General features: G+C 39.3%; 1 pseudogene; it reads left to right on the top strand.

The window, feature by feature from the left end:
- The first annotated feature begins 345 nt into the window (after positions 1 to 345).
- Positions 346 to 19483, top strand: part of LOC123457493 — a 107527-nt pseudogene continuing 88389 nt past the window's right edge.

Raw genomic sequence — 19483 nt, 5'->3', positions numbered from 1 at the left:
CAATGACTGCTCCATTAACAAAGTACCTAAAGGGATGAGGACATGATTCAGTGGTAGAAGTTTAGTATTGTTGAGGCCTTGGGCTTGAATCCAGTACCTCCAACAATTTAAGTAATCAAAGTTTCAATGCTCAAGAAAATTAATACAACATGCAGAAAAGGATTGTGAGAACAGGAGTCAGGACTTCTACAAATTAGAAACAGAATCCACGGGGTTGTGTCTGTCTGTAGTAGAAACATAAAAAATCTCACAACTGTTTCTGTAAAGAATTCCATTTTTCTGTGACCTCAAAACAACCACTTACAATGGAGCAGAAGAATTTCTTGATGCCAGCATAATTGTACAATGCCCTCCTTTCTCATCAAAAGTGACAATACTGGTGATGGAACTAGGCACTTTCATGAAGTTAAATGCTACCAACTAACCAAGAGTTATGCCATAGTAAGTTTGTTTCCCTTGGCTTGCAGCTCAGAGGGTTTTTTCCAAGAATCAAGTAATGCTTCAAATGAAGGATATATTTGAGAAATTCTTTTAATATAAGATGCATAGGGCTGGAGGGATGCCTTAGTAGTTAAGGCATTTGCCTGGAAAGCCAAAGGATCCAGGATCAATACCCCAGGATCCACGTTAGCCAGATGCCCAAGGGGGCACATGCGTTTGGAGTTCATTTGCAGGGGCTGGAGGCCCTGGCATGCCCATCCTCTCTCTCTCTCTCTGCCTCTCTTTCTCTCTCTCTCTCTCTCTCTCTCTCTCTCTCTCTCTCTCTCTCTTACCTCTCTATCCCTCCCTCCATCTTTCTTTGTCAAATAAATAAATTAAATAAATAACTTAAAAAATATGTATAGAACCTTATTCAATCTAATATTATGTTGAAATTTGCAAAGTTCACTTACAAGAAACTTCTATATTAAAATGTTTCTGAAAAAATTATAATAGGTGCTAAAATGAATATTAGCTATTGAGGTTCTTTAACATGAAATGAGACCTTTAAAATCAAAAACCTAAAATTCTGAATCTTCTTTTTATTTTTACTTCTTTTAAAATTAGAATGTGAGGTGTGTGTGGGTAGGTCAACAACTGTGAATAAATCCAACTACCTTTAAAGTGAAAAATAAATAAAAATTTGCAAATAAAAAGGTGTGTGTGTGTGTGTGTGTGTGTGTGTGTGTGTGTGTGTGTGTTTCATGGTGCAGTGTGGTCAGAGGACAAGTTTACTTTCTGGGTTCTCATTCTCCACATTGTTTTCAGCATTGCTCTTGTTGTTTACCACTGCATTTACAAGGTTATCTGGCCCACAAGCTTCTAGGTGCTTCTCCTGTCTCTTTCTCCCTACCATACACCACTGGTATTGCAAACGCTTACACTACAGCATGATTTCTTCTAGGTGCTTCTCCTGTCTCTTTCTCCCTACCACATACCACTGGTATTGCAAATGCTTACCCTACAGCATGATTTTACATTGGCCTGAGGATCTGAACTCAGGTACTTATGCTTACACAAAATGTGCTTCATCAACTCATCCTTCTCTCCAGGACCCCACATTTTAAAAACAGAGATTATAGATAATTAAGTTTTAGTTCTTGCTGATATGAAGAAAATAAGATTATTTACAGGGGTCCACTGACTAAAAGCATATAACACATGAAAAGTTGCATGGCTTAAGGGAAATATAATAGTAATCAATTTTTATAAAGAAGGCTAAATCTCACTATGATTTGCCATGTATAATCTAAGCATTTAGGAGGCTGAAACAGTAGAAACACAAATTCCAGGCAAGTCATTTGCAGAGCAAGACCTAGTCCCCAAATATATATAATGAAATGGGGGGGGGGAAGGCTGATAGAGTTGCCAGCCTGGTTCTGAACCCTTATGTGCTGTTAGCTGGCAAGTTATATAACACAGCTGTTATTTACAGATTTGCATGATCTCAATTTCATTTCAGTGGCTCAGAAGACTCACAGGTCATGTTTTGGTGCCAAGTAGAATATTCTGAATTATGCCCACTATACCTAAACTTTTTCCAAATAATCATTATTTTAGGGTACAAATAGATGCCCAAAATATTTCACCTCATTAATTTACATATCAATATCTCCTTCACCACAAAATCCTATATTTATTTTTTCTTTCCTTTATATTAAAAAAATATCTATAAGCTCATTCTTAATCAAATACAAGTTTGAGAGAAAATTAACATTTTAAGGGAAAACTAAATGGGAGAAAGTGCCAGGTTTAAATGCTTTATTTTATTTCAGTCAAGTTACAAAATGATTAAAGAAAATATACCTGAACATACTGTTCACTGAAATTCAGCTCTGAGACATAAATTTTAAATCTAATATATGCAATATAAAAGTTCAAGCTTTAAAATATCACTTTTAAGATACATTGTATGAGTAGGTAAACCTTGAACCTGAAAATTTAATTCAAAAGTTTAGATTTTAATTTTGCTTTAATTCAAACTTTTTCAGCATTTAACAATATAACAGTAAACTTTTACTGGTCTCAAAATAATGATTCTAATTTTACTACCAAGAAGTTTATATATATATATTTTTTTCTGCCAACCTTTGGATAATTAGTAAGTACTATATGCTTCTACTACCTTTGATTATGAAACAATGAGTTTTTTTAGAAAATAGTAATATACTTAGACAAAGCTAACAACATATGTTTACATTTGTTTGATGAAAAGAACAACTACTTTCAGCAATCAACACATGTTTTAAATCAACTACAAGATGGACCATGGATACTAGCTCACCACTATTCGTATTTTCTTACTCGTTTGTCCCCAAGTAGGATTACTGTATGTATAATAAATTGTGGAGAAAAGAAACTACAACATGAATCAGTTTTATAAGTGTAGTTCAATTTAATTTTATATTTTTATTATAATGGCTGCTTGTATCTTATAGCTACAAAAATGAATGTGGAAAACACTAAGTGTAACCCATATTCTCTTCCATCCTACACATGAGGAAAAGTGTTTTGGGGTGTGTGCCTCCTGCTATGGGTCCGTTACTATTTCTGTATCTAAATTTTGAGTTTTTGCCTTTGCTCAGAAAGCATTGACCAATGGTTTAAATTACACTATGGCTAGATAGTTTAAAGACCAGAAGACACCAATTGTAGATTAAATTTCATGTTTAAGTAAGACATTGCTTCTCTTGCCATAACCAGACGATAATATGACTCAAAATATTACATCACACTCCTAATGGTTACCCATTCCACTGCTGTCACCCACACACGAGAACCACTGTGACAGCTGGGAGTATATGCAATCTCTATTCTGAGGCTTTTAAACAGACAACACAAATACAAATTTTTACTTAAACATTTAAATATGCTGAGATAATACTAAGTGCAAATATTCTCAAAATTCTAAAGAAGCAAATGTGTTGATAAAATGTTCTCAAGTCCATACACCTGTTATATATAATGAATAAACTTTAGGGGAAATATTAATTATCTTATCTTTGTATTCATTATCATTTCCATGGTTTTGGTTTTAAATTAGTACCAACATATGTTTTCATCTTTTAAACTTTTCATCCTTTAAAAAATGGTCTCCATGAAATATAGAGCAACTTCAAATTGACTAAAACACTTGAACAAAAAAGGAACCCCAAAATACCCATCATATAGACTCAATGAAATATGCTATTAGTTTATATAATGCTACAAGGCACAGTGGCTCAAACCTGTTAACCCAGCCCTCAGGAGGCCGAGGCTGGAGCAAGTCTAGGCTAGCCAGGGCCACATAGCAAACAGATACTCCAGAAACCTAGATAATGGTGAAATTGGTTTCTTGAAAGTCCTTATTTCACGGGAATCATTTATAGGGTGATGGCACTTGTTGCTAGAGATGTCAATTGTGCCACCTGCCTGTATCCCTGTTCCTCTTCTGTGTGGTTAGAACCAGGGTTATTCAAACAAGACCAGACCTGTTCGCGAGGGCAAAGGGACACACAGTTTACCATGGCAACAAGAATCTGTGCAGCTCAGTGGTGCTCCATCTCACTGTACCAACGGCCACCCTAGAAAACCATGCGGAGCAACGCTGGCACAGTGACGGTCACACTAGAAAACTACCATTAGCTTGGAATCACAGCGGCCATGGAAGGGATCGCCAGAACCTATTTCCCTCTGGTGCCACCAGAACAGCAGGCAGAGACCACCACCTGCAAAGCCTGTGGCTGCCACAGGGACTAGGGGCACAGATGCCAGGCTGCTGCCTGCAGGGAGTCCAGGTGCCGCCTCCAGCTCCAAGTCCTCCTCCTCTCCTCACCTTGTGCTCCTAAGCCCTCCTCTCCTCACCCTCTCAATGCCACATCTCCTCAACTGTGCTCCCCCAAACCTCCTCCCCTCCTCCAAGTCCGAACTCCTGCACTCTGCCCCCACATCTTCCAGCCTGGCACTCACGACAAGAAAGGATCGTCCTCGAAGCCGCAGCTCAGCATCCTGAACATCGTGGTTGGATGGCGGCGGTCTGTCAGGCTCTTTGGAACTCAGCATAGCCGGTCCTAGCCATGACTGGGCCTCCAAGGCTCCACAGGACTCTCCCGGTTTCGGAGGTGGAGCGTGGCGCCAAGCTGCGTTCCCATTGGTCACTGGGTTGCCGACGTCACAAAGGTGGGCGGGGACAATGCTCTACTGCCATGGAAACCGTGTTCAACACACAGCCAGAGAGATGCCTGGCTGGAGGCCTGCCCTCAACCTTCCAGAAGCCTCCTGGGAACCCAGTGGCTGTTTCCTGAACTGGAAGGACCACCCTCCTGTGACCTTGCTCAGTTGAACAGAACACTGAGTCTGTTCGGGGAAAATGGAAACAAGGCAAGATTTGAACACATGAACCTCTTAAATCATGTTGCTAATCCCATTCTGCCATGCACAGATGTGAATCCTGAAGCATTCATTCTCTGGTGGCTGATCCAATAAGGAGAAACGTGAGCAGTTTTAAGTTTCGGTTCTTTAAGGAAACAGGTTGAAACCAATCAGAATATTAAAAACAAAAACATATTTTCATGAATCTTAAACTCAAAGCAGTTTACCAACACCTCCATGTAGCCATAGGATCAACAAATAAATGAGGAAGCTACTTTCTTTTTGGTTCTTTTTTCCTCCTCTGTTTCAAGGATCAGGTTTCAAGTTAAGGCCTATAAATCCTCAACACCGCCCAGCATTCTTAACCTAACAACAGGCTCAGCTGAGCACAAGCCCTGAAGCGAGCAGCCGCACCCAATTAAATTTCACTTATTATACATCTACAGTTTTGCCAAGGATTTTTTTTTTAATTTGAGACAGTGTAATTTATTAACAGACTACATTGATCCCAAGTATTACAGGTGGAATTCAGATGTGGGCGTCGGAGGAAAGTGAATAATACCATGAAGGGGGTGCTCAAGTCGCTGAGTTCTGGGAAACAATAACTTCTTGGGAGCTGGAGACAGAAGACAGAAGAAACCAGTAATGATGAAGGAAAATAAAGGAATGGTAAAGGCACGGAGAAGAGAGAAACTGGCCTCACATATCTGCCCTTCCTTCCTAGTGCTCCTGCACGCTCTCTCCAGGACTCTAGGGTGAAATGAGGATGTGGAGGGAGATGCATGTGAGTCTCCTCAGGGCCCCTGGGATCAGGCTGGAGCCAGGGCTACATAGCAAACAGACTCTCCCAGAAAACTAGATATTGGTGGAATTGGCATCTTGAAAGTCCTTATTCATGGGAAATGTAATCCTGTGGACATTTACCCTCCACCCTTCATCAGGTTTCTCTGGCAGCCAGCCTTCCTTCCTGAGACTAGTGGCATAAATCAGGCCCACTTTGCAGCCAGAGATAAAACAGCATGACCCTTCCAAGAATGAAACAGGCACTTTCTTCCACTCTGGATAGAACTGAAGCTCATAAAACGCATCTGTATTAGGAAATTTCTAGACTAGCTATATGGCCAAAAGAAAGGTGTATATGACATGGAATTAGTCTTTCTTTTTCAACAACATACTTTATTTATGAAAGAGAAATGAGAGAGAGAGAGAGAGAGAGAGAGACAGAAAGAGAGAGAGAACATGGGTATTCTAGGGCCTCTTGCTGATGAAAGGAACTCCACTTTTATGTATCTTGCTTTACATGGGTAGTGAGAATCAATATCAGGCTCTCGGGCTTTGCAATCAAGCACCTTTAACCACTGAGCTATCTTCCCAGCTCCTGTAGTTAGCCTTTCTTTAGAACAGAATAAGCACAAAATGTTAAGAAGGAAAAAAAAAAACCTTAATATAAAATAGAGAAAGTTATGTGATAAATGGTAGCATTAAAGTAGTTCTGCATTAAGATCCTATGAAGACAACTGTGAGAAAAATTTCCTTTATTGCATGAGAATTTTTCTCAGAACCACAGTGCAGTGTTCAAACATGAAAGCTTTAGTCTGGCCTGGCCTGTTCAGGGAGTTGCCCAGAGCTTCAGGAAGCCATTTGGACTCCATGGCAATTGATTTATAAATGCTGCAGAGGAAAAAGAATTAGAGCTAATAAGACCATGCCATCAGCTTCAGATTTGGTGTCTATGAGGTAAGGAATGAAAGAAGAGTTGGTTCAAGAGAGGAGAACAACCCCACCCCCAAAAAAGCAGTGGGAATGCAAGGCAAGCAAGGAAGGTCCTGAATTCTGCTGTAAATGTAATTGTATCAGCTACTCCACAGGGTCATCCTGGAGTTTATGTTGTGTCAGGGCAGACTGGGAAGAGTATGCTAGGAAACTATAAGGTGTTAAGTGTGAAGAATAACTTGAGAAACATGAAGGGGGTATTTAAGTGTACTACTATACACAGGGAATAACATGTGGGCCTTTCTGAGAAGGTAAAAAAAAATTGAACAAAAACTTATGGGAAGAAAATGGATGTCTACCCATGCAAAGGTTCCTGATGTACATAATGTACACTTCTATTCATATACCTTGAAACTCATCTTCAGAAAGTAAATATTACTTATTACAATAATTGATTTTACTAAGTGTTTTACATACATTTTCTCATTTAACCCTTCTACTGCTAAGATGTTTATTCTATTACATATGAAAAATATTGAGAGACTGGGGATGTAGTTTAGTGGTAGAGTGGTTGCCGTGCATGCTTGAGGGCCTGTCTTTGATCCCCTACTGTAAAAATAAATGCAACCCAAAGAATTGATGCTTCACTTAAAACTCAAGATTTCTTCTTCTTCAAAGCCTATACTATGTCCCCATCCTCCTCAAAACCAAAAGTTAAAAGTGTCATGTACCAGTACATCGGTGTGGCAGGTATCTTTACACATATATTATCTCTAGCCACACTACGGCTTATTTTTCATTTGGAAGGACACTGACCGAGTCAAGGACATCCAGAGGAATGGATAAAACTCAGATACTCTATAAAAATCACCAAGAATTCAAAATGGCAACCAGCCTATGTTTCATCCCTACATTAATTCATAAGAATCTTATATCTCAGACACTTTCAAGCAATATAGAGTACTGAATCTCCTCGTCTCTTGGAGTTTACATTTCATCACATAGCTCACTCCCCAATGAGTTTACAAATACTGCCATTATATCTGCTTGGGGGTTTCAGTATATTTCTTAAAACCTTCTCTCATGTTCCCAGGAGGAATTAAAAAGTTTTTATTTTTTTAAACCAACTACTTAATTTAACTTAGAAAGAGGCAGACAGATAGAATCAGTGTACTAGAGCCTCTAGGCCCTGAAAAAGAATTCCAGGTGCATGTCGGCGTACATGCGTAGTGGGAACTCAAACCTGTGACTTTAAGCTTTGCTGAAAAGTGCCTTAACTGTTTAGCCATCTCTCCAGCTCTCAACAGGTATTTTTGTTTTTATACTTTTCTTTTTTTTAACTTAATTTTTATTAATATTTTCCATGATTATAAAATATCCCATGGTAATACCCTCCCTCCCACCCGCACTTTCCCCTTTGAAATTCCATTCTCCATCATATTACCTCCCCATATCAATCATTCTACTTACATATATACAATATCAACCTATTAAGTACCCTCCTCCCTTCCTTTCTCTTCCCTTTATATCTCCTTTTTAACTTACTGGCCTCTGCTACTAAGTATTTTCCTTATCATGCAGAAGCCCAATCATCTAGAGCTAGGATCCACATATGAGGAAGAACATATGGCATTTGGCTTTCTGGGCCTGGGTTACCTCAATTAGTATAATCCTTTCCAGATCCATCCATTTTTCTGCAAATTTCATAACTTCATTTTTCTTTACCGCTGAGTCTAGAACTCCATTGTATAAATGTGCCACATCTTCATTATCCACTCATCTGTTGAGGGACATCTAGACTAGGTCCATTTCCCAGCTATTATAAATTGAGCAGCAATAAACATGGTTGAGCACGTACTTCTAAGGAAATGAGATGAGTCTTTAGGATATATGCCTAGGAGTGCTATAGCTAGGTCATATGGTAGATCAATCTTTAGCTGTTTTAGGAACCTCCACACTGATTTCCACAATGGCTGAACCAGACTGCATTCCCACCAGCAGTGTAGAAGGGTTTCTCTTTTTCCACATCCCTGCCAACATTTATGATCATTTGTTTTCAGGATGGTGGCCAATCTGACAGGAGTGAGATGGAATCTCAATGTAGTTTTAATCTGCATTTCCCTGATGACTAGTGACGTAGAACATTGTTTTAGATGCTTATATGCCATTCGTATTTCTTCCTTTAAGAATGCTCTATTTAGCTCCAAAGCCCATTTACTTGATTAGCTTGATTTATTCCTTACTATTTAACTTTTCGCATTCTTTGTATATCCTAGCTCTATCAGATATATAGCTGGTGAAGATTTTTCCCCATTCTGTAGGTTGTCTCTTTGCTTTTTTCACTGTGCCCTTTGCAGTGCAAAATCTTTGTAATTTCATGAGGTCCCAGCTTAATTCTTGTGCATGGCCTAGAAAACAAGCAGGGGTTGCTATCCTAATATCAGACAGGGTAGACTTTAGTCCGACGTTAGTCAAGAAAGATAAGGAAGGTCACTTTATATTGATTAAGGGCACACTCCAACAGGAGGACATTACAATCCTAAACATATATGCACCTAACATGGGGGCTCCCAAATTCGTCAAACAAACACTATTAGAACTAAGGTCACAGATAACACCAAACACAGTGGTGGTGGGTGACTTTAACACCCCACTCTCATCAATTCACAGGTCATCCAGGGAAAGAATAAACAGAGAGGCATCTGGACTAAATGAGGTCATAGAAGGAATGGACCTAACAGATATATACAGGACATTTCATCCAAAGGCTGCAGAATATACATTCTTTTCAGCAGCACATGGAACATTCTCTAAAATAGACCATATATTAGGACACAAAGCAAATCTTAACAAATTCAAGAAAATTGAAATAATTCCTTGCATTCTATCTGACCACAATGGAATTAAACTACAAATCAGTAGCAAGAAAGGCTATAGAGCATACACAAAATCATGGAAACTAAACAATACACTACTAAATGATGAGTGGGTCAATGAAGAAATCAAAAAGGAAATCAAAAAATTTATAGAGTCAAATGATAATGAGAACACAACATACCAAAATCTCTGGGACACAATGAAGGCAGTTCTAAGAGGTAAATTTATAGCCTTAAGTGCCTATATTAAGAAATTAGAAAGGTCGCAAGTAAACGACCCATTCGACGGTTTTTATCCGATCACAACACAGGCATAAAATATTTTTTTAAGTAAAAGGGAAGGGTGTTTTGGAAAAGAAGAGGATCGTCATGAAAATGAGGTCAAGAAAGGTGTGTGTGTGTGTGTGTGTGTGAGAGAGAGAGAGAGAGAGAGAGAGAGAGAGAATACGATCAAAGTACATTATATACAAGCATGAGAATGCCATAACAAAATACAATATTTGTACAATAATGTAAACTAATAAGAAAACAAGTGCCATGCTTTTGTGTTTGCCTCTCATATACTCATGTTTGTGCTGTGCCTATAAAATTGATTCTGGCATTCCACAGTATCCTATATGATACAGAAATTTTACATTATTAAAGCCATTAACATGCATTTTTAATGTGTCATTAAAAATTTAGCCAACAAATTTAATTTTTCCTTTCTGTAGTTTATTTTCTCTTATTTTTCTTCAGCCTCTTCCTTCACTGTCTTCTATTCCCTTGAGCCCCATTTTCTGATTCTCTTCCTCTACCCAACTAGTCCTCTCTGTTTTCATGTCACAAATATTCCCTTGTCTTCTTCCCCCATTCGACATTAATGACCTACACACACACACACACACACACACACACACACACACACACACTCACAACTAGAATCCATTTATGAGAGAAAACAAAGTGATTTGCATTTTCCTGTGCAGGTGTGGTGGTGTGTACGTATGTGGTGTATGCGTGTGGAGGTGCCCTTGTGGTGTCTTATTGTTCGCCTGTGGTGGAGTGCACTTGCCTGCAGATGCCAGAACATGTTGGGGGTCCTTCACCATGTGCTTGTTCTAATTTGAGTCAGAGTCTCTTACACCATTTTTCCTGTGTGCTTGTGAGTCTTGAATCTGTGTCCCTGCTAGACTAGGGATATAGTTGTGTGTGTCCCAGTCCTAGCTGTTTATATGGATCATGGGATTCAAACACGAGTGGTCTCTCAGGTCTTCTCCAACCCCCATGCCTACATGGAAAGTGCTCTTAGGCACTGACCCATCCCTCTTTCCCTCAGTTTGGAATACAGGGCCTTATGCAGCCCAGGCTGGCCTTAAACTTTCTATGTCATCAAGGATGATGCTGAATTCGTGATCCTCCACTTTCCCAGGGCCTGCACACTCAAAAAGTATGGTATTTTTTACTTTAAAACTGTTGAAGGATATGTAGGTTTCTGCTGTATTGTTTTAAGCAATGTTCATTATTGTAGCTAATTGTTTTTGTTTGCTGCCTGACAGTGACTTCCCTTTTTTGGGTGAAGTTTGAGGTAGGGTCTCACTCTACCCCAGGAAGACCTGAAATTCACTATGTAGACTCAGGCTGACCTTGAACTGACAGTTATCCTCCTACCTCTGTCCTATGAGTGCTGGGATTAAAAGCATGTACTACCAAACCCTGCCATAGTGACTTACTTCCAGTTTTCTTCTGAAGACTGCATCACTGCTCTGAGAAAGAACATACTTTATAACTGCACACTGCTCTGCTTGTTTCCTTGGCCTGGGTAGCCTTACATCCCTCTGCTTTAGCTATCAGCCATCCGGGACTTTGCATGCTATAGAATATAGATTTTTCTTAAGAGACAGTATCTCTCTTTAATGACTTAGTGTTCATTAATAATTAGGCAGGAATTATATATGTAAGAACTATCATAATAGTTAATGATCTTCATCCCTTCATTTATAAATATAAATGCATAAAATTATAAGTTGCAACAAATTTCATTATAGAGAGTAAAACATATCACACTTCATTTGTTAAAAAACGATTTTGCACTGGAGACATGGATTAGCAGTTAATGGTGCTTGTCTGCAAAGCCAAAGAACCCAGGTTTGATCCTCCAGGATCTACATAAGCCAGATGCAGAAGGTGGCACATGCTCCTGGAGTTTGTTTGCACTAGCTGAATGCCCTGGTATGCCCAATGTCTGTCTGTCTGTCTGTCTGTCTGTCTGTCTCTCTCAAATCAATAATAAATAAAAAATTAATTAATTAATTAATTAATTAATTAATTAAGATGCTTAAAAAATGATCTCAAGCCATGTGTGGTGGCATTTGCCTTGAATCCCAGCACTGGAGGGGCAGAAGTAAAGGGATCACTGTGAGTTCGAGGCCTCCCTGGGGCTTCATAGTGAATCCCAGCTGCCTAACTAACACAAAACATACCTCAAAAAAACAAAAAAGAAAAAAATATCTTAAGAATAGTGAAATGACTTAGAAATTTTAAAACATATTTCAATCTACTCTGCTCTAGTAGCACTATCCTTCACGGGGGCAACCAGTAAGATCCGGTTCACATTGCTGGTAGAAATCACCCAACCAAGAGCAGCTTCTGGGAAAAAGAGGTTTATTTGGCTTACAGGCTTGAGGGGAAGCTTCACGATGGCAGGGGAAAACGATGACATGAGCAGAGGGTGGACATCACCCCCTGGCCAACAGAAGGTGGGACACAGCAACAGGAGGGTATGCCAAACACTGGCATGGGGAACCTGGCTATAAAGCCCTTAAGCCCGCCCCCAACAATACATTCCCTCCAGGAGACGTTAATTCCCAAATCTCCATCAGCTGGGAACCTAGCATTCAGAACACTTAAGTTTATGGGGGACACCTGAATCAAACCACCACAGTACACATTTAGAACATTCACGAGTACAAAAGACTTTGGTTAACTTGTAGAAAAACAGACTAAAGGAACTATTTATAAATATGATAAGAGCTTATTGACTAATTAATTAATTTAACTAAACACAGTGTTGGACTAAGAATAAATGTGTTAATAACTTGTAAGTATTTTCCTTTTCCCTCCCAACACAGACTTTTGTTGTGTAGCTTAGGCTAGCCTTGAACTCAGATATTTCTTTTTTTTTTTTAAATTTTTAAATTTATTTATTTGAGAGCAACAGACACAAAGAGAAAGACAGATAGAGGAAGAGAGAGGGAATGGGCGTGCCAGGGCTTCCAGCCTCTGCATACGAACTCCAGACGTGTGTGCCCCCTTGTGCATCTGGCTAACGTGGAACCTGGGGAAACCCAGCCTCGAACCGGGGTCCTTAGGCTTCACAGGCAAGCGCTTAACCGCTAAGCCATCTCTCCAGCCCGAACTCGGATATTTCTAACTCCACCTTCCAAATGTTGAATGTTGTGATTAAGGATGGGTGCCACTATACCTGGTAGTCATTTTTATTGTTTTACTTGAATGTTATTGTTTGTTTTGAGAAAAGGCCTCATGCATCCTAGGCTGAAGATGATCTTAAATTTTGTAGCCTTAGGTGTTGAGTTTACAGTTGTGTGTCAACATTTCCTGTGGAGGGTTTTCTTACTTTATGTTTTTATGTGGGACAAAACTCTCTAAGAGTTTAATGAATGTGTGTGTGTGTGTGTGTGTGTGTGTGTGTGTGTGTGCGCGCGCGCGCATGCGCAGGCGCTGCTTGCATAGTGTGCATGTGTGCAGAGGCCAGAAGAGAACATCTGATATCCTCCTCTATCACAATTCCAGGTTATTTCATTTAAATAGAGTGCTTCATTGAGCCTACAGCTTCCCTTTCTAGGTGAGTTTGGATTACCAGAAAGTCCTAGAAATTCTCCTCTCTTTGCCCCTCTGAAGTTACAGACACTTGTGGCCACATCTGATTTTGTGGGCACTTGGGATCAAACCTAGGTCCTCATGTTTATGTAGCAAATGCTCTTAGTTACTCAGACAGGACCTCAGCCTTGAAGTCCTTTTAAAATATATATTTTAAATATTGAAGTGAGGAGGGGGGAGTAAGGGAGAGAGAAATGAATTCCAAAGTATGCACCACTTTGTACATCTGGCTTTATGTGAATTCTGGGGAATCAAACCCAAGCCACCATGCTTCATAAATAAACATATTTAACTGGTGAGCCATCTTCCTGCTTCCTGCCTTAAATTCATAATGAAGGGCATAAAAATTACCTGTATAATGTTAATTATTTTATTCTATTTTTTACAATGGTACATTTTAAAAACATTTTTGTTATCATCTTAGTCTGTAACATTGTTTAATTGAGATTTCCCATTATGACAGTCATATAACTGAAATGACTACTATGATTTAAAACTTAAAATTATAGACTTTGTAAGAAACAAATTCAATGTGCAAAATTAAAGGTCATGTAACAATTATGGTAAAATATACATAACACAAAATTTTACATTTAAAAATTTCAAGTATATCATTCACTGACATTAACTGTGTGTAACCTTACTAGTATACATCTCCAGAGTATTTTTTTTTTCATTCTGAACTGAACATCTGTGCTTATTTTTTTAATTTTTTGTTAATTAGTTTTGTACTCAGCGAATGCAGTCAGTTTGTAACCCTTATTAGGCTCATCCGTGGCCTACCCCCTCCCCTTGCCCTCTTCTTGTTGAAGTATATGGGTCATGCATTCTGGAGTTAGCCCACAGTTATGGGTAGGATAAATGTCTCTGCATATCATGACTCAACATGTGGCTCTGACATTCTTTCCGCCCCCTCTTCCACGAAATTTCCCTGAGCCATGTTGGGTTCATTTTTGGTCTGTTTCAATGATAAGGTGTTGGGGGCCTCTGGGTCTCTGGATCTCTGATTTGGTAGGAGTTGGTTTTTCTCTACGTTGATCTCCTTCACCCTTGTGCTGGTACCTGGTTCACCAAGAAAACACCACTCTTGCTTGTTTTGCCAATTGTACTTAAGTTTCAGTCGGGGCACTTTTGAGGTATGATGGGGGGGCTCTCTCCTTAGGATCTACATCTATCTGAAAAAGAGGAGAAGATTCTCCAATGGAGAGTAAGTTAGCACTGGACAAATGAGATAACTCTTACTTTTTTATAGAGAATTTAATAAGTGTAGGCCCTCTTGTATCCCCCAATTAATAGTAGCTTGATAATGGAGAGCAGGCTTATGTTTCTATATGGTTCTGACTTGTTTCCCAGCTACAGCTATGGGTCCCTTACTACTGAGGGGATCAGTTAGCCAAATCAAGAGCAGGTGATTTCCCACCATGGCTGTGTGCCACTATTGCACTTGTGTAAGCATCACGACAGGTTATTTGCTGCTAAGTAGTTTGGACCATGAGTTGCTTGGACAGATATTGGTCACTTTTCCCCAGTCACCCATGTAGCACCTTCTGGCACTAGACACACTGACTGTCTGGGGATTTACTCTCTACCACCTTCCAGCCATGCCATTCCATTTTACATGTCAACCACATAAAGTGTCTTCAGCAGTAGGTTCTTACCACTAAACTTTGGTGTGTCATCAAGTACTCTGACAGAAATCTGTCTTTCTTTTAGGAAACCTTGAAGGTCTCTCTGATCAAAGCTCATTGTGGATGATAACCACATGCAGGTACTGGGAGTTACAGGTCAGTACCCACTAAGAAAAGGAAGAAAAAGATAAATAATATATGAGTTATAGAGAAGAGTGAGAGAGAAAGAGAAAGAGAGAGACAGAGAGAAGGAGGGAACAAGGGAGAGAGAGAAGCTGTGGAAGATTGAGGTCCATCTTAATCATACCCTCTCCAGTGTCTTGTGGCCCAGGTGTTCCCAAAGGGCATGGTGAAAGTTCATCCATTTGGTCTCCCTTTTAGGATGTAGAATTTTATGATACCATTGCCATTTGTGTATACATTTGTGTTTCCCACCCCCTCCCTTACCCTCCCCTCTCTCCCCTCCCATGCAATTGTCTAGCCCACGAGATGTTTGCTGGGCATGTAAGGCATCTTGGGTAGTTTCAGGTTATGTGCTGTAGATGAGTGAGACTATATGGCGATTTATTTTCTTCTGTGATTGGTTAAGTTCACTGAGAATGATCTGTTCCAGTTTCAACCATTTTTCCTCAAATTTCAGTGTGTCATTTTTTCTTACTGCTACATGATTCCATTGTGTAGATATACCACATCTTAGTTATCCATTCTTCTAGTGATGGACAGCTGGTTTGATCCCAGCTCTTAGCTATTATGAAGTGAGCTGCTACAAACATGGTTGATAAAATCTCTCTGGCCTGTGTTTGAATGTTTTAGGGTAGATGCCCAGTAAGGGAATAACTGGGTCTGTTGGTATCTCTATAGTCAGCTATTTCAGCTTTTTTAAGAGTCTCCATATTGCTTTCCAAAGTGGTGGTACCATCCTACATTCCCACCAACAGTGGATGAGTGTTCCTACTTCTCCACATCCTTGCCAGCATATATTTTCACTTGATTTTTTGATGTTTGCTATCCTTACTGAGGTAAGGTGGAATCTCATAGTTGTTTTAATTTGCATTTCCCTGATTATTAAGGATGATGAACATTTTCTTAAGTGTGTGTTTGCCATTTGTATTTCTTCCTCTGTGAACTGCCTGTTCATATCTCTGCCCCATTTTGTGAGTGGGGTGTTTGACTGTTTACTCTTTAGATTTTTGAGTTCTTTGTAGATTATAGAGATAAGGCCTCTGTCAGTTGCATATCCAGCAAATATTTTCTCCCATTCTGTGGGTAACCAATTGGCTTTGCTTATTGTATGCTTGTCTGTAAAGAAAGTCTTCAGCTTCATGTTATCCATTGGTTGAGGGACTGTTTAAGATGTGAGATACTTGGGTATGGTTCAGGAAGTCTTTTTCCATTCCCATATCATAGAAAATACTTCCTATATTTTCCTCCCATTAGTAGTTGAGTGTCTGGTCTTATATTGAGGTCTTTGATCCACTTGGACTTGAGTGTCGTGCATGGCAAAACGTGTGGTTAAAGTTTCAAATTCCTGAATATTGTTATCCAGTTTGTCCAGCTCCATTTGTTGAAGATGCTGTCTTTTTGCAGCCTATATTGTTAGGGCCTTTGTCAAATATCAAGTAGCTATAGTTGCTTGACCCAAAGTCCAGGTCCTCAAGTCTATTCCATTTTACATACTCTTGTTTTTATGCCGGTACCATGCTGTTTTTATCACTATGGCTTTGTAATATAGCTTTAGATCAGGTATGGTGGTGCCACCAGAGGTATTTCTTTTGCCTTCTGTCTTTCCATATGAAATTTGAGACCATTTTTTCTATCTCTGTGAAGAACACTGTAGGGATTTTAGTTGAAATTGCAGTAAATCTGTATATTGCCTTTGGTATGATTGACATATTTACAATGTTAATTCTGCCTATCCAGGAGCATGAGAGGTCTTTCCATTTTCTCAGGTCCTCCTCAATTTCTTTTTTCAGTGGTTGTATGTTTCGGTTGTATAGATTTTTCACTTCCTTGGTTAACGTTATTCTCAGGTATTTTAATATTTTTTTGTTGCTATTGAAAATGGGACCATATACCTTATTTACTTCTCTGTATCTTTGTCATTTACATATAGAAAGGATACTGGTTTTGTGCATTGATGTTTTATTCTGCTACTTTGCTATAGGAACTAATCACCTTCAGGAGTTTTGGGATGGAGTCCCTTGGGTGTCTTACATATACAATCATGACTCCAGCAAATAGAGCTAACTTAACTTCTTCCTTTCCAAATTGTATGCCTTTTATTTCCTTCTCCTGTCTTATTGCTTGAGCTAGGACTTCAAGTTCCTATATTGAAAAGCAGAGGTGAGAGTAGACAACCCCGTATTTCTCCTGTTCTTAATGGGAATTCCTTCAGTCTCTCTCCATTAAGTATTAGTTGGGCTTTAGGAGCTTTGTAAATTTCCTTTATTATGTTAATATATGAACCAACCATGCCAATTCTCTCCAATGTTTTGATCATGAAATGATGTTGTATCTTGTCAAAGTCCTTTTTCTGCATCTATCAAAATGATCATGTGGTTTTGTGTTTAACCTTGTTTATGTGGTGTATTACATGGACAGATTTCCTTATGTTGAACCACCCCTGTGGTCCTAGGATGAATCCCACCTGGTCAAGGTGGATAATGCTTTTGATGTGTTGTTGGATTCGGTTCGCAAAGATTTTGTTCAGGATTTTTGCATCAAAGTTCATCAGGGAAATAGGCCAGTAGTTTTCTCTTCTTGTGGCATCTCTGCCTGGTTTTGGAATTAGGGAGATACTAGCTTCATAAAAGGAGTTGGTAGCTTTCCCTGTTCTCCAATTGTGTGGCACAGTTTGAGAAATATTGGTTTGAGTTCTTCCATGAAGGTTTGATAGAATTTGGCTGAGAAGCCATCTGGTCTTGGAGACTTCTTCTTTTTTTTAATTTAAAAATTTTTAGTAACATTTTCCATGATTATAAAAAAATACCCCATGGTAATTCCCTCCCTCCCCCCCCCAACATTTTCCCCTTTGAAATTCCATTTTCCATCATATTACCTCCTTATTTCAATCATTGTACTTACATATAGACAATATCAACCTATTAAGTACCCTCCTCCCTTCCTTTCTCTTCCCTTTATATCTCCTTTTTAACTTACTGGCCTCTGCTACTAAATATTTTGGTTTTGGAGACTTCTTTTGGGGGAGGTTTTTTTTCATTACTTTTTCAATCTCCATGAGTGTGATAGGTTCATTGAGTGCTGGGCCTTGAGAGGCCTGCACATGAGGCCTAGTGGAACTTCCTGAGCCTACCCAAAGCTTGGCGAACTGCCTCTGGCCAGCTATGCCTCAGCTGGGTGCCAAGTGGCCTTTGGCCTGTTACTTCTAGATAGGAGTTTGAATTCCTGCACACGCGCGCTGAGAACCAATCATTTCAAAAGTCGGGGTGTACTATTGGCCCTTACCTCTCCCCTCATCTTAGAATCCCACCCTCATTCTCAACTCTATATAGGCAACCACCTGTAACAATAAAGTGAGTTCCTGCTTAGAAAAGACTCCTGACTCAGTATGGTTTTTCTCTGGTGACTAGATGAGGTTCTGAGTCATTGACACTCATCCTCCTCCTCAATCCCTTGGGAGGAACCAGCAGTCTGGTCCTTCCTCATCACTACCTGTCAGGGGAGCCCAGAAATTCAGGAGAATAATCTGCTCTGAGTTTGGCTTTGATAGATGGTATGCGCCCAGGAATTTATCCATCTCCTCCACATTTTCCAGTTTTGTGGAGTAGAGGTTTTTGAAATAAGTCCTAATGATTCTCCCAATTTCACTTATGTCTGTTATGATCTCTCCATTTTCTTTTTGAATTTTGTTAATTTGAAGCATCTCTCTCTTTTTTTTTTCTTGATCAAATCCAGGGGTTTGTCAATCTTGTTTATTTTTTTCAAAGAACCAGCTCTTTGTTTTGTCAATTGTCTTAATTGTTTTTTTAGTTTCCAATTCATTAATTTCTGCTCTGATTTTAACTATTTCCTTCCTTGAAGCACTTTGGGTTGGATTTTTCTTGTTTTGCCAGTGCCTTTAGGTGGATGGTTAGGTTATTGATTTGGGATCTCTCTCTGTTTTTTAAGAAGACATTGAGTGCTATGAATTTTCCCCTGAGGACCACCTGGTATGATGTGTTCTAGTTGTCATTCAATTCTAGAAATTTTGACATTTCATTTTTTATTTCATCCACTATCCGTTTATTGTTTAAAAGTATGCTGTTCAGTTTCCAGGTGCCACTGGCTTTCTTTCTTGGCCTTTTGTTGTTAATTTCTAGCAACATACAATTGTGATCTGATATCATGCAGGGAATTATGTCAATCTTCCTAAATATGGGGAGGCAGGCTTTGTGACCCAGTATATGGTCTATTTTAGAGAATGTTTCATGGGCTTCTGAGAAGAATGTGTAGTCTGTGGATTTGGGATGGGAAGTTTTGTAGATGTCTGTTAGGTCTAAGTGAATTATGGTTTTGTTGAGCTCTCTTACTTCCCTTTTGAGTTTCTGTTTGGATGAT

The sequence above is a fragment of the Jaculus jaculus genome, unplaced genomic scaffold, assembly GCF_020740685.1.
Source record: "Jaculus jaculus isolate mJacJac1 unplaced genomic scaffold, mJacJac1.mat.Y.cur u25, whole genome shotgun sequence".
NCBI classification, from domain to species: Eukaryota; Metazoa; Chordata; class Mammalia; order Rodentia; family Dipodidae; genus Jaculus; species Jaculus jaculus.
This window is presented reverse-complemented; position numbering and strand designations above follow the sequence as displayed.